Raw genomic sequence first — 15855 nt, 5'->3', positions numbered from 1 at the left:
TGGAGTTAGAATAGTAATTTTTACCCCTATACTATCCAACACTTACCCTACTGTTGCACCCCCTGGAGTTAGAATAGTAATTTTTACCCCTATACTATCCAACACTTACCCTACTGTTGCACCCCCTGGAGTTAGAATAGTAATTTTAACCCCTATACTATCCAACACTTACCCTACTGTTGCACCCCCTGGAGTTAGAAAAGTAATTTTAACCCCTATACTGTCTAATACTTACCTTAAATGCAATTTAATATTATGCGTTGTAATGGTATGCGTTGTAAAGGTAGTATGCGTTGTAATGGATATGCGTTGTAAAGGTATTTTTTTAAAATGCGTTGTAGTGTCATGCGTTGTAATGTCATGCGTTGTAATGGATTATGCGTTGTAAAAAATGCGTTGTAAGTGCATGCGTTGTAAAAGTGTGCGTTGTAACGTCATATATCCGCGCCCACAGATATATATATTGATTTAAATGCTATTTTCTCAGGAAATACTGAACAGATTTACACAAGACCTGCAAAAGGCACATCCCTGACCTGAGGGCTACCTCTCTGCCAAATTTCACATAATTCTGTTCAGCCGTTCGGGCTGTAGCTCGGATTAAAGGTCCTATGGAAAAATGCATGGGGAAAACGCGTTTTGGGACCCCCCTTTTTTCTCAGCCCCCGCTTGACGAATCATCCCGAGACTTTCAGGGTAGGAGCGGAGCGTAGCGCCCCATTAGTTTTGAAAATTTCGCGAGGATTCGTCAACCGGCGCCAAAGTTATTCAAAATAGAATTTTCAGATTTCCAATGGAAACACGGTCCTAACTATAACTATCTACTGGCGACCGCCAGTAGATAATATATATATATATATATGTATATATATATATATATATATATATATATTGTGCAGTTAATTAAAACCATTACAAAAACAGTTGGCCTCTTATAAACAATAAAACATCAATTTAAAAGGCTGGTAGCCACTTTTACAAACACACATTAAAATTGTGGAAAAGATCCCCACCCCCGGCCTTAATGGCCCATAGTCCTGTTTCCTCATTTTTGTTTGCAGAGATTAGCAGCAGTTTGTGAGATAAAAATTACCCCCCTTGTCAGAGTCTTAACTACAAAGTGAGGGCAGGCAAATAGGTGCAAGTTTAAAATGCATAGTACTGCATCAACAGCCGTTAATTTGTCCAAAGACATCCTATGGTTAGCCGATTGATGCTTTTCCTTGAGGCTTGCATGTGCAAAAAGGCTTGAAATTATGTGCTTGAAGCGCTGTTCCAATTATTGCACAAAGAGTTAAAAGGACGTCTCCAGATCTGTTTTAAGTGGAGATCAGCTGCAGTTAAAAATATTACCAGCCAGCAGCTTCGTTGAATGTCTTCACCAGAAAAGCTTGCAAGCACCGCTTGTCTGCACGACCGTATTAGGTTCTTGTTAAAAATAGGTCTGAGTAGTAACCGGCGCTCCCGCATCAATTCACAGCAAATGGTTATGATATGAACTATGTCCTCCTCTCCTTCCCCGCAGAGACGGCACTTTGCAGGCTTCCGAGGGCGCAGCCACGGAGGCAGATGGTATGCAGATGGTAATAAGCCTAACCTGAATTTCAAAAACTTCTCTTTGGTGGTTCTGGAGAAGTTAGAGAGGAGGTAAGCTTGAGGAGTCGCTGTACTGTACAATTGTATAGTGAGCCAGCCATGTGAGCGTACTGTCAAGGCCGCTTTGTCTTGTAAGATAGATTATTTTTTGATGATATTATTTACAATTTTTCTGAAGCTTGCCATGGTCCCCGACATTGCCCAGAGTTGCCGTAACCCCAACTGGTCTAGTGCAGTGTCCAAAAAGTGTCTAGCTGGGCAGATTTCCGAAGTTTCTACTTCTCTCCACAAATAGAAGTTTAACATTTCTGGCTGCCCTTTTTTGATCTTAAACCAGGTTTTGACAAAGGCTCCTTTTCGGGCCAGGTCTTGTCTTTGTATCCCGAATTCAAACCTCATTTGTGCCGGAGATGTATATCCAGGCAGCCCGTATATTATTCTCAGTGCTCTTGCGATGGTGCCGTTCAATGTTTCCACGTCCCTCCCTCTCATGGCTTCACTTCCATAGGTGATTGATGGAATCAGTTTAGTCTGTATCACCTTGGTCAGAGGGAGAAAGCTTGGTCCAGCGGTCATATTTTTCAGGTTTCTTAATGCTACAGCTGTTGTTAAACCCCTCTTTTTTATTGCCTCACATTGTGCTTTGTAATTGCCTTTATTGTCAATCGTAACCCCCAGATATTTGTAGTCTTGTACAACTTCAAGCATGACTTTTGCCAAGTACCAGTTGTATTTTATTTTTATTTTCCAGTGATTTACACACATAACTTTTGTTTTATCTTGATTAATGCTTAATTTGTTGATCTCTGAGTATTGAGATGTAATGTCCATCAGGCGTTGTAATCCAATGGGTGTCCAACTGATGAGTACTAATTCATCTGCATACAGGAGGTTAGATAGCTGACAGCCTCCTAGCTTCGGGGCATGCGAATTGCTTCCATTAAGTTGAACTGAAAGCTCTGCCATAAATAGATTAAAAAGTGTCGGGGCAAAGTACACACCCTTGTTTTAATCCTGAAGTTGTGTTCATCTTTTTCGTTAAATGGTCTCCTGCCCCCAGTTTTACTTGTACCCAGGTGTTACTATGCAGAAGGATTAGTTGTTTTAGGAGCAGCGATGGTATGCCTAGCGTTTTTAGTTTTTGCCACAGGATACTTCTGTTTATATGATCAAACGCTGAACTGTAATCAATGAAGCAGATGTACAGGAGCTGTTTGATTACAAGAGCAGCGTCTATCATTAATGAGAGGGCGGAGATGTTAGTGGCAGTGCCCATATCTCTACAGAAACCGGTTTGATTGTAGGGTATTGCTTTAGTTTCTGTAGCCCATGTTGTTAGTTCTTGGAGGAGTACCCCGGCATAATATTTGGCTTCGTTGTCCAAAAGTGCCACCAACCGATAGCTCTTTGGATCACTCCTGTTGCCTTTTTTATAGATGGGAGAGATTATTGAGCCCCTCCATGACGATGGTACCGTTGATGTCTGCAGGATTCTGTCAAAGATCGGTTTTAAGACTGTAGCCCAAAATTCAGGATCTTGTTTGAATAGTATGGGCGGAATCCCGTTTGGACCTGGAGCTCCTTCGTGTCTGCCTTTCAAGATTCTTTTGCAGATTTGGGTATTTGTTATTGTGAAATTCTGTCCATGTTCTACATTAGAGTTTGGCTGGAATGGTTGAATTTCCATTCTTGACGCAGGATTATTGAAGCCAATTTGGGGAGTCTGTTCTTTATTGAAGTGTGGTTCGAGGTAAGTTATCCATGCTTCTTCTATGACATTGGAGCTGATGCACTGACTTTGCGAGTTAGATAGGGCATTAATCTTCTTCCAAAATTGCGTACTATTATTGTTTTTGATGTCGTACAGAAGTCTGGCCCAAAGAGATTCTTCGGCTTCCTTTTTATTTTCCCAAAAAAGTTTTTTATGGGTGGCTTTTAACTGCCTCAGTTCTTTTAATGCCGAGGAGCCTTTCTTCAACCTCCGTAATGTGAGGTTTATCCGTGCTTTTAGCTGTTTTAATTTGGCATTAGTCCATAGGTTGGAGCCTGGCCATGGGTTTTGATGGCACGTTATTCTCCTGTTTCGAGAATGTCCCTTTATATCTCCGTGGCTGTTTCGTAGGGCTATTGTAAATGCCTCCCAGCCTCCAATTATATCGGAGTTGGCTGCTTCCCCTTCTTCCCAAAGTCGTTTCGCAAATGAGAGGAGGCCTTCGGGGTCATTGATGCTGCATTTTACTCTTCTCTCATTGTTGGTATATTCTGAGCAGAGTGTTTTTGCTGGGGGCAGTTTGTATGTTGATGACTCTTCTACCGTGATTTCCTGGGGTAAATGATCGCTAAAATCTATGCTCCCTATGCGATAGTTTTTTACTTTTATAAACATGCAGCGAGAGCAGAATGTATAATCAATTGTGGACCTTGTTACTGCGTTGTTAAATGTTGCTGTTTGTGGGCGGTCTCCAGGAAATCTGCCATTTAATGCACGGGAGCCCAATTGCTCTAAGAACGATAATAGATTTTTCAAGGTGTTTGTAAGTCTTCCGTCTGTGTTGATGTCTTGGGACATTTCCTCCCAAGCAAATGGTTCCTCCTCTGAGTGGATGTCATCAGCTCTGTTCCTGAGCATGTTTAGGTTGAAGTCCCCTATGATTATCCAGTTATTTGTTTTCTCTTCTGTTATTATTTTCACCAGTTCCTTCTTTAGTGGTTGGCTCCCTTTGTTTTTTTCGCGTGGGTGCAGATAGAGGTTTACAAGTATAATATGTTCTTTACTTGTCTTCCCCTGTAAGGTAATTCGAGTTAGACTTAGAAGTGCATATAATTTGTGTTTTCATTTTATTCAGAATTTACCTGGATTTCTCCCCAAATTTTTCTGCCATATTTTCAATTTCTTTGATGGCTGCTTGAGGTTCTGCTGTAATTATCGCAATGTCGTCTGCGTATGAAAGAATTTTCGTCTCATGGCCATGTATTATAACTGGCTTAATCAACTGATTGTGCAAAATGCTAAAAATAAAAGGATCCAAATAAAATGCATACAAAATAGGAGAGCAGGGACAGCCTTGGCATGTACCTCTGTCAATCTCTACCCTCCTAGAAGTGTGACCCATAATTTGAATCAGAGCAAACGGTTTAAAATACATAGCCTGGAGAACCCTTATAATTCCAGAGGAAAATTCTCTATCTACCAAGTTCCTCCATAGATATCGCCAGACCACTCGATCAAAGGCTTTTTCCGCGTCCAGGAGGACCACAGCCATTTCTTTCTCATCAGCCTCTGCGATATCCAAGATTGAAATACCACGCCTTGTATGGTCTGTGGTCCCCCTGCCGGGTACAAAGCCTTGTTGCCAGGGTGATATAAGTGCAGTAAAGGTCTTTTGTAGTCAAGTAGCCATTAATTTGGAATAAACTTTCGCATCTTCATTCATAAGCGATATTGGGCGGTACGAGGATGGCACTTCTGGTGATTTATCTTTTTTAAGAAAGACAACCACATCCATACCCTGCCACGATACGGGTGGGATCCCTTTGTATTGTATGCTCATAAATAGGTCTTGCGTAATAGGAAGTATTTGAGGTAGTAATATTTTATAGATTTCTATCGGAATGTTATCGGGCCTGTAGCTTTCCCCAGAGAGAGGGATCCTAATGCTTCCTGCACTTCTTCAATAGTTATTTCTCTTTCTAGTTACAAAGCGCTTTCAGAGTCTAATTTTGGTAGCAAAAGGTGCTCCTCTACTGTTTCATCGTATTCTTCCGAGCATTCCTCCAATTGATATATCCTAGTGTAAAATTGCTCGAATACCCCGATAGTTTCCTGTGCGCCAGATACAATATGATTATTACTATCCCTGATTCTTAAGATGTTATTCCTGGTAGCTTTCTGCCTTGTTTGTTCTTAAGGCTAAAAGTCACCCCGTAGCCTCTCCATATTCATTTAATTCCCCACTGTAAGCTTGAAACATCTGGGCCACTTAGGTTTGAAAGTATGCATTTATTTCTAATTTGGCTATAGCTAATTTAGTCATTTGTTCGGCCAATAGGCTCTCAGGGCCATCTTTGTTTATTATCTGCATATGTTCTGCTTCTAGTTTAGACAGTTTACTAATTAGTAAATCAAATTGTATCTTGCGTTGTTTCCGGGAGCGAGCCACAAACCTAATTGTCTGACCTCTCAGGGCGGCCTTAAAAGTATCCCATACTAACTCGCAGGATGCGATCTATCTGTTACAGTTGAAAAACTATTGAGCCCATTGCTTGATATATGTGCAAAATTCTTCATCAGTCAGCAGCTTTTTATCAAATGACCATGAAGCCCTCTGTTTAACATCCGTCGCCCCCTTAGCTCCAAGATCAGAGGATTATGGTTGGATTATAATTGGGGCAGTTTTATAATATCTAAGTTGCCTATCAGTAAGTGGGAGGCTAAAAAGTAATCCAACCGTACAAATTTCCTGTGTGGATGGGAGAAGTATGTAAAACCGGGATCTTTTCGTTGTTTTTCTGCCCTTACATCAATGCAGGCCATGACTAACTTTAAGTGCCCTGATTGCCCTATAAACCTTCAGCTTCCTTCCTACATATATCTGTTTCTGAGTGTTAATCACATCCTGATGTATATTAAAGTCACCACACACTAGCAAACATTGGGGCCAATTAGCTAGTTCTATTTCCAGTTCGTCCCAAATACCAGCATCATCTAAATTAGAGCCATACACATTCACAACTGTCAGCCCATTTGATAGTTCTGCTATCGCCCATCGACCCTACTTATCTGCTGCTGATCGTATTGCCGGTCCATCCCTTTGTCTATTATATTTCGCAACCCCTCTAATCATGGTATTGTGCGAAGAGCACGTTGCCAAGCAGTAGCCCCTAATCTCTAAAAGACTCTTATTCCGCCATGGAATATGTGTTTCTTGCAAACATATTAGGTCTGGGTTCAGTGTTCTAAGTATCTCAAATACCCCTTCTCACTTCTTTCTATCATTTAGGCCACCAACATTAGATGAATGGAGCCTGAATTTATCCATATTTTTTTCATTGTTTTCTCCCTTATCTGGCCATTTCTGATCTAACACCTCATTTTTATTGTTTCCATTAAAAGCAAATATCTGATTTCCTTTTTTCTTGCTTATCTCTCTCCTTAACCCTCCCCTCTGCTTGACCTCAACCCTTGTGCCCCACAGCACTCTACCAAGCCCCCCCACCACTATGCCCAGCTTCGCCCCCTCACCCATCCCAGTGCCCCGACTGCCCCCTGCCCGCCACCCATTCTACATAGGCAAAAGGGCCAATGACCCTTACAATGGGGAGAGACTTGCACCTCTGGGTCCCCCCTTCTTCTTGTTATGGTGGCATTAACCCAAGATATTTACATATGTATATATATATTTTGTGCCTATTTATTGTTATATATTATATAGTATCATGCTAGTATCATCTAACGGCCCCATTTTCTTATTACTCATATAGAATCTAGGCATTCTTTGACTTGGATTTCCGAGGTAAAATATCTTGTGTGGCCTTTGCTAACTACTTTTAATGTGGCTGGGTTGAGTAGAAAGACCTTCACCCCTTTATTCTGAAACGGAGTTATGAGTTGTCACAGCTGCCACCTCTTCTCAACAGTGTGGTGACAGAAGTCGGGCCTAACAAAGAACTGGACCCCTTTTCCCTGCCGCTTCCTGTCTGGTCGGGCAAGATCATAGAAGGCCTGACGTGCTAAGAAGTTATTTAAAGAGATCAGAATGACCCTTGGCTTAATCTCAGTTTGACCTCTCTTACCTGTCAACTGTCTAAACGGGAACCTGTGGGCCCTTTGGATCTCGATAGACCAGTTCCACATTGTTAGTTCTGGAAAGGCTTCAATAAAAAGATCAGTGATAAATTTCTGGACATCTGAACCTTCAGAACCTTCAGGAATACCTAACACTCTAAGATTATTGCAACGTAATCGGTTCTCTAAATCAACTATTTTCATTTGAGGTCATAGCGTTCAGGGTGGCCTTTTGTGCTGTGACTTCATCTTCTAAGGTCGATATTCTCCCCTCCGCCTCGTTCATTCTGCCAGTGAATTCAAGTTTTTGCTATTTTCCTGACTGTGTTCTGGAGTTTCCGACAGGCGGTGTGTGTCTTGAGATTTTCTGTACGGGTTTCAAGCCTGTGATCAACTATAGATTGATAGATTGCAGCCAGGGATATTTCTTCCTGCTGACCCCCCGTCATGCCAATATCGCCCATAGATAGATCCTTAGTTTCCATGGCCAGGGAACTGGGTTCAGGAGACAGGGAGATCTCCCACATCAGACTCTTAGCTGTCCCCGAATGGAGTGTCTTTTCCTTTTCCTTGTTAGTCAATTCTTTTTGCATCATAGTAGTATCCAAGCTTGTTTCGTCCGTATTTGAAGTATTCGATTCATTCCATAGCCTAATTGCAGACCCTTCCAAAGATCCAGAGCTTGGCCCCCTATGTTGCTCATCCTGCCCGGCTTGGTCATCCTCTGATGAATACGAGGACTCCAAGAGAGAGTAAAATTTCTCACCCAAGTCGCACTCTTTAGGGGTTTTGAGTGCGTTTCCCTCCTTCAAGTCATACTCCATGGTAGGATCCTGTGCAGGTATACCTTGAGCACATTCTGGGTCCACAGCTAGTACACCATGCCCTGTCTCTGGTGTGTTCTGTTGTGGCTCAGAGATAGACTGGCTTGGAGTCGGTGTAATCTCATTTTCCTTGTCGGGGTAAATTCTAATTTGCACATTATTAGAGATATCACTCCCAACCATAGCATGCACCATCTTTTCTTTGGCACCTATAATGTTCTCAACATTGTCTTTTTAGGGTTTTGTAAACATTTGTGGGACTTTCTTTTTTAAATCCAGCTTGTGTTCGCCCCCCTGCATATGGTTACTCATTTCACCAACGATACCCTCCAAGGCTGCTTTAGTGTTAATTCCTGCTTTCGATATAGCCTCTAATCTGCTCCCGGCCACGGGCTCTGTCTGGCTGCGGCTTTTATCACCGCGGGCTGACTTTGAGGGCATAGTACTGTAGTTAGCTGCCACACGCTTCAGCTCTAAGAGGAGGTGCAGCTTGCCCCTTTATTTCTCAGAGCACTGCCAAAATGTATACTTGCTGTTGCCAGCGTTTAAGACCAGAGCATCAGTCTTTTCCGCAGTGCTACAAGTTCGTTAGCTATTCTACTGGCTGCCCCCAGCATGGCTGTAGCATAGCACGTCGCCGCCCATTGTAGATGCCTCCTCCAAACAAACAAACAGTGTGCTTACCGGTGAGCCTTTACTGCGTGCCACCTCCAGGGTGCCCGAAAGCACCTGAGACGCCATTGTGTCCGCTTTGCAACAACCTCGGAGAATCGGCTGGCTCCGACTCAGACCTCCCCTCCTAGTTGGTGTGCCTGACAGCCAGTTATGAGTCGTACCTGCCAGTACCTGGGTCGTCCATCAATCGATCTCCAGGCCAGTCTCTGGGCCACCTCCTCCTCCTCCCAGGTGAGCGGTAAATCAGGTCAAATGGAGTGCGGAATTTTCGCAGCCGTGGCCGCTGCCCTTGGATGCCATTAAATCCTGTTAGATGATTTATTTTTCTCTCGAAGGGGTCATCGCTTTTAAATATTCCACAGTTTTCTGCTGACATCAGTATAGCACTGAAGCATTTCTGCAGTGAAGTCTGTTGAAGAAGGGGAGCTCAGTGAGTAGCTCATCGCTCGCACGTCCGACTAGCAGCCACCATCTTTGCCTTATACACTCTATGTCTATCAATGGGATCATATAAGGCAAAATATTTTTAAAACCTCTACCACAAACCACAATCCCTATATTTCATATATAATAGAGTTGTTATTACTCCCAAATTTTTGCATAAAATTGACCATTCTATCTCTCCCTTGCATTGGTCATGTCTTTCCGCCGAGGGCTCCTTGATGCATTTGCTTTTTTTTGTCCTAATGTATATACATTTTGGAAAGCTATATGGTTGAAATGTCTACTGATTTTTCCATGCAATATTCCATTTGCTATTCACAATATCTTTTTGAGTACGTTATCTACTGACTTTGATCATTTCCCCTCAAAAACTATTTTATTTGACCTTTTTATTGCTCTTGCTTTTAAAGTTATATTAACCTGTTGGAAAGATAATTCTAAACTATCCTTTTCACTCTGGTGGAACTTGATATGTGATGAACATAGAATTGCTTCTGTTTCTCATTCCTCTGTATTTCAAAAAATCAAATCTGATTTACCATGGTTACCTTTTACCACTTTTTTATCCTCACACTCATCCTTCTCATGATACCCTTATTTCATTCTATTGCTCTCCCCCTCTTTCTTCCTTTTTTCTTTCTTTCTCCTTTTTCCCCCTCTATCTTCTCTTTCCTTTCTCCTTTTTTTATATGTATAAAAAAACAATTGAAGCATTGTTTCTTCTGTAAAATATTCATTTATTATGTTGATGTAATTTTTTTTCTTTACTATTTGTCTCTTCTTACATAGTTTTTCTATGACAGGATATTCGCTAAATGTTATTCGGCATTTTCCTTGTTCCAAACAATTTTATCAATTTTTTATATCTTTGTTCTCACTTACATCTCTTTAGACTTAGGTAATGTTTTGTTATTGTGACTATATTCTAAATAAAAATATTTAACAAAAACAAAAATTGTAAATGTCCTTAAAATGTTTTTCAAAATCACAAAATCATTTAAATAAAGACAAATTACATTGAAATTAAACATTTATTTGTATGTATATTATATTGTTTTTTGTTGTGTTTGTTTTACAAATGTTAAAAAATAAATTTATTATAAAAAACATGTTAATAAAGTCTTTATAAAGGTTTTTAATTGTAATACATTTTTAAATTTAAATTTAATTTAAAAACGTAGGAAATTTAGAGTTGAATATTAAAATGTATTAGATTTAATAAAAAAAGTTTGTAATTTTTTTTTAATATTGTAATTCATAATATAAAAAATGTTTGGATGTTTTTAAATGTTGTTAAACAAATATTGAAAAAACAATTGTTAAATTTCCAAATGTTTTAAATTTTTATTTAGATTGAAAAATTTAATTTAAAAAAAGTTTTTATTCCATAATGTTGCTAATTGTTATTTGTAATATTTTTATTTTATTTTACATTATTTAGCACTTTCCCTGAGTTTAGTTGGTATGGAGTTGGAATAGTAATTTTTTTGGCTTATTATCCTGCACGTTTCCTACGTTTAGTTGGTTTATAGTTGGAATAGTAATTTTCTATTGTTTATTATCCAGCGCTTTCCCTGAGTTTAGTTTGTTTGGAGTTGGAATAGTAATTTGAAATGGTTTATTATCCAGAACTCTCCCTGACTTTAGTTAGTTTGGAGTGGGAATAGTAATTTTTAATGGTTTATTATCTAGCACTTTCTCTGATTTCAGTTGGTTTGGAGTTGGAATAGTAATTTTTTATATTTTATTATCCAGCACTTTTCCTGATTTTAGTTGGTTTGAGGTTGGAATAGTAATTTTTTTGGCTTATTATCCTGCACGTTTCCTGCGTTTAGTTGGTTTATAGTTGGAATAGTAATTTTCTATTGTTAATTATCCAGCACTTTCCCTGAGTTTAGTTTGTTTGGAGTTGGAATAGTAATTTGAAATGGTTTATTATCCAGCACTTTCCCTGACTTTAGTTAGTTTGGAGTGGGAATAGTAATTTTTAATGGTTTATTATCTAGCACTTTCTCTGATTTCAGTTGGTTTGGAGTTGGAATAGTAATTTTTTACATTTTATTACCCAGCACTTTTCCTGATTTTAGTTGGTTTGGAGTTGGAATAGCAATTTTCTATGGCTTATTATCCAGCACATTCCCTGCATTTAGCTGGTTTGGAGTTGGAATAGTAATTTTGTATTGTTTATATGCCAGCACTTTCCCTGAATTTAGTTTGTTTGGAGTGGGAATAGTAATTTTAAATGGTTTATTATCCAGCACTTTCCCTGAGTTTAGTTGGTTTGGAGTTTGAATAGTAATGTTAATGGTTTTAATATTCAGCACTTTCCCTGATTTTTGTTGGTTTGGTGTTGGATTACTAATGTTTTATATTTTATTATCCAGCACTTTTCCTGATTTTAGTTGGTTTGGAGTAGGGAATCATCATTGTTTAATCGTATCCGGATTTTTTTCCGTACGAATCGTACAAGTACCGTACAAACTGGCAAGTACGATTCGTATGGGAAAAAATACATACGAATCGCATTGGGAAATTTCCCCGACATGTCCTCGGGTCGGGAAAAGTGTCCGACACGTCCCCGGACGATTTTCCTTACGAATCGTAAAACTGAAGTCCGAGCGCGCAAGTACGATCCGTCCCGTGCGTCCGATTGTACAACCGTATGGAAAAAACACCGTACGGAGCGAACTTCTATAGCAACCATGGAGATATGTGCCCGCATACTCGCCGCCCCCCCAGCCCCCGTATGTACGCGCCGTCCCCCCACCCGTGTATGTACACCGTGTATGTACGAGACGTACCCCCACCCATGAATGTACACCCGTGTATGTACGAGACGTACCCCCACCCGTGAATGTACACACGTGTATGTACACCCGTGTATGTACACCCGTGTATGTACGAGACGTACCCCCACCCGTGAATGTACACCCGTGTATGTACACCCGTGTATGTAGGAGACGTACCCCCACCCATGAATGTACACTCGTGTATGTACACCCGTGTATGTAGGAGACGTACCCCCACCCGTGAATGTACACCCGTGTATGTACACCCGTGTATGTACACCTGTTTATGTACGAGACGTACCCCCACCCGTGAATGTACACCCGTGTATGTACACCCGTGTATGTACGAGACGTACCCCCACCCGTGTATGTACGGTGCGGACCCCAGCGCGTAGTCTCGTACATAAACGGGTGTACATACATGGGTGTACATACACGGGTGTACATTCACGGGTGGGGGTACGTCTTGTACATACACGGTGTACATTCACGGGTGGGGGTACGTCTTGTACATACAGGGGTGTACATACATGGGTGTACATACACGGGTGTACATACACGGGTGGGGGTACGTCTCGTAAGTACACGGGGGGCTGGGGGGGGCGGCGTGTACCGGGCCCCCTATACCACTCGCATCGCGGCGTACTTACCTTTTCCGGCACTTTTTGGGTGCCGTAAAAATATTGCCGTCAGGACTGCTGTCGGTACGAATCGTACTTGCTGGTACGTAAAAACATGCCTAACTCCGTCCAGACGTCACGTCCGCGGTGTCCCGGATAACATTCGTATGTATTTTACTGTCGGTCGGTGTTTTGTCCGACTCGTACGGAAATGGTGTTTCCGTACGAATCGTACTTGCAAGTTTGTAGGGTTTTTTTCCCGGGTACGAGTCGGACAGAGAAAACGCTCCGACCGACGGTTCGTACCCGGTTTTTCCAGGATCGGAATTGGCACCAATATGTGTCATTTTTTTTAATTAGTCATTCTTGTCTATGGGGAGGTAGTTTCTTTTTTCATTTTTATTATGTGGTCATTTGTTTTCTATTAGCTCCCTTTTCTGTCTATCTATTTTGTTTTTAGGTCATTTTGGGAGACGGAACCTCGCGGTTGGGAGCTGCATTATGTCGCTTAAGGTGAAATGAATTTAGTTTACTTTTAAGGTCATTTTATGGTAGGGGGAAGGTAGTGATAGTGTAGTTAGACTTGTTAGAGTGTTAAATGTCTATTTTATGTGTATTTTGGTATTTTTTTGGTAGTTTAATGTTTGATGTGTTTGACGTCGTTTTGAAGAGTAGTAGTGTTATATAGTGTTAGTTATGTGATGTTTAATTATGTTATGTTGTATTTAATGTTTTAATTAATGTATGTGGGTTTGTATTAGGGGTGGGCGGAATTTGCGTAATCGCGTTACGCAAATCTCCGCGAAACGGTAAAAAATCTCCGCGAACACGCAGAAATTCCGCGAACACGCGGAATTGCTTGTTCGCGATACTTTTTTCCTGTTCGCGATCGCTGTTTGCGTGCTCGGGGTGAAATATCTCGCGAACACGCATATTGAGAACGCGAACAAGCAAAAAATTTCGCGAAGTCGCGGAACGCAGATTTTTGGGCAATTTCGCGTTCTCCGCGGAACGCGAAATTACCCAAATTCCGCAAATTCCGCGAACGGAACGGAATTTACTGCCCAGGCCTAGTTTGTATGTGTTTATGTGGGAGAGTGTTGTTTTCTTCATTTTGCAGGTTTCTGGTTTCGGTCAGCTATGGAGCTGAAGATTTTTTTAAAACTAATTTTCGGGTTTTTGAGGGGTACTTTATTGAGAGGATTACGTTGCTAAGCCTTATTTATACAGCTGTATTTTTGCATTTTTTGGGGGCATTCTATTTTTCATGGATTCGTATTTTGTTTTAAATGGTATGGGTTGTTCGTTTTTTGAGGACCATCTACTGCGACAAAACTGTAAGTTATTTTTAATTATTATGGGTAGGAAATGTTTCTATTAGCATTTTGTTTGCTTGTTTCTTTTTTCTTTTAATAATTATATTATGGCATATGTTTGTATGTATGTTTTTAATTATTAAATTACACAATTATAATTATTAATTTAAAAAAGAGTAGAAAGATTTTGTTTTATTGGTTTGTAATTTTTAAATGCTGCATGGTGTTTTCTAATATTTTATTTTTAAAATATATATTTGGCTATTGTGTCTATGTATTCTAGTCCTTTAATGTTTGGGGACAGTCTAGTTTAGTATTGTAGGTGTTCGTACATTGTTTTTGTTTGCTTGATAAGTTTAGGACCTATTTTAGGGGCTCATTACGATGGTGTAACGATCGCCACCGCAGGGCCGGCGGTGGCGATCGTTATGCCATCTGAATGAGAAATACCCCTGCCATAGTATGATGGTGGTGAGTAATGCGGAGGGCGCAAAGTCCGTCCACCGCTTTTCTGCCGGTTTGCAATTGTTATGATTGCCGGCCTGGCAGAGCTGGGCCACTAAAATGATGGCGGTGCCTAGCAGGCACCGCACACTATATTAGAATGTGGGTGATTATGGGCCTTTCCATGGTGGCGATGCCGCCATGGAAAGGCTGGCAGGGATGGGCTTTGGGGGCCCGCTGCAGGCCCCCTGGGTGTGGGGGGGTGCACCCCCTACAGTTCCCTGCACCAAGTGGCAGACACGGCGTGGTGCCTGCCACGTGGTACAGGGAAATGCCGTGCATGCCCTTTTACCATTGCGGATGGAGCTGCAGCCAGCAGCACCATCCGCAATGGTAAATGGCCAGGATGTGCCTGCCAGTATGGCGGGTGCCTCCTAATTGGTCTGGTAGGACCGCCGCATGTCTGGCGGTCAGTCCCATCACTGTTATGGTGGCGGGCGAACTGATGTCCGCCAGCCATCATAATGAGCCCCTTAGTGAGGAATTATTCTAGCCTTAATTCTTGATAACTTTGTTATTTTATGATTGCTTCTATTAGTTTGTGGAGAGTTGGTTGTACTTTTCCTATTGTGGCTTGGAAGGTAGTATGCCTTCCTTCCACTGCGTTATTTGATTTAGCTTTTTGTGCTAGGGTGCTTTCATGGACATTCTACCAGGGTATTTGGAATTTGGGCTGTCTTCGGTGCCATGACCTATATAGTCTTCCTACCCAGGTGTCTTCACAGTTGTCAAGCAAGGGTGTTAGTTTTGCTTCATTGGCTTGTATATATTAAAGTGGTTGGCTATTAGTTTTGTTATTTGGTAAGTAGAGTTGCTGTTTCTGGCATATTCTGTACTTAGGGTAGATTTTTGGAGATGTCTCCATATATTTTGGTTGAAATGATAATACCAATCTTAGATTGCAGTATGTGGATATATTTTTAAAATTGCTTGAATCATTGCTTGCTCGAAATCTATTATTATTTTTTGTTGGAAGTAGTGTTCTGTTTGTTGTGTAATTGTTGTAAGGATTCTATGTAGGTAGTATTTTGTTTGTTGGGGAGTAGGGCGTATATGAAGGTGATGTTAGTTTCCTCATATTCACCAACCATGGATGGTACAGAGTTGATAAAAAGGATTAGTGCAAAAACAACAATTGATGGACAGAATGCAGAACAAGGTCATACAGTTCGATTTGGACTGTTCCCATGGGGCACAGGGTCAAGACTGATTTGCATAATTCTGGGTCCAAACTGGGGTGGCGTAGTGGGCAAAAGAACGATGGATTTAACCCAGATCTTTTTACTGGGGGAGAATGTTTGC

This window comes from Triturus cristatus, chromosome 5_2 (assembly GCF_964204655.1).
Source record: "Triturus cristatus chromosome 5_2, aTriCri1.1, whole genome shotgun sequence".
Classification (NCBI taxonomy): domain Eukaryota; kingdom Metazoa; phylum Chordata; class Amphibia; order Caudata; family Salamandridae; genus Triturus; species Triturus cristatus.
The sequence above is the reverse complement of the archived record's forward strand: the minus strand, read 5'-3'. Positions refer to the sequence as shown.